The following is a 771-nucleotide window of genomic DNA, read 5'->3' on the forward strand; positions in this document are numbered from 1 at the left end:
ACGCAGAGGCAGCGAGACACAGCCCCCGGGGGAGCGTGCTGACCCGCCCAGGTCCCGACCGCGCGTGCGCCGAGCTGGAGGCTGGCAGCGGCCGTCCACGCTCAGCGGCCCCGACGCGGCTGCGGTCGGCCTTCCTGCGAGCAGGCGGGAGGGAGGTTGACGCTGGGTCCTAGGCGCCAACCCAGTTTTGGTGGAAAAAGAAAACATAGCACCTAGCAGAGGATGGTTTCGATCCATCGACCTCTGGGTTATGGGCCCAGCACGCTTCCGCTGCGCCACTCTGCTGAGCTAGAAAAGTGAGCTCCACCAATGGTTTTGTCCTCAGCGGCAAGTCAAATTTGCTTCTCTTTGTCTTCCAGTGGAATAACTCATTACATTCATTCGTCAAACTAGAGAATGTGACGAGAACACCGACCCCAATCGCCTGAAAGAAAAGAAACTGGGTGCTTCTGAAAGAAAACCGCCGGTCGCCGGCTGCCGCTCCTTGCTCGTGGAGTCGGCTTAGCTCCGCAAGCCGCGGTCACAGCGTGAGGAAAAGCACGCTTTGGAGAACAAATACGTTTTCCAGACGTTAAGATAACATTTAAACTTCATTACATGGGCCAAGGCTCCAACGCGAGACTCTCCTGTGGCTGGAGAAAGCGATACCACTGATCTTCCGAGGCAGAGCGTACCCCGCGCTGCCCTTGGCTTCCGGACACGCAGAGCCGCGGAGCCGGGCCGGGCTTAGGGGGCGGGGCGGGGCCATGGGTGGGGGCCGGGCTTAGGGGG

General features: G+C 60.3%; 1 non-coding gene across 1 annotated transcript; it reads right to left on the reverse strand.

The window, feature by feature from the left end:
- Positions 1–213: 213 nt before the first annotated feature.
- On the reverse strand, positions 214–285 carry Trnam-cau. Its single transcript has one exon. It is a non-coding gene; the product is annotated as a tRNA-Met (tRNA).
- Between the last annotated feature and the right edge of the window lie 486 nt (positions 286–771).

Source organism: Octodon degus, unplaced genomic scaffold, assembly GCF_000260255.1.
Source record: "Octodon degus isolate 3935 unplaced genomic scaffold, OctDeg1.0 scaffold00023, whole genome shotgun sequence".
In the NCBI taxonomy this organism is placed as follows: domain Eukaryota; kingdom Metazoa; phylum Chordata; class Mammalia; order Rodentia; family Octodontidae; genus Octodon; species Octodon degus.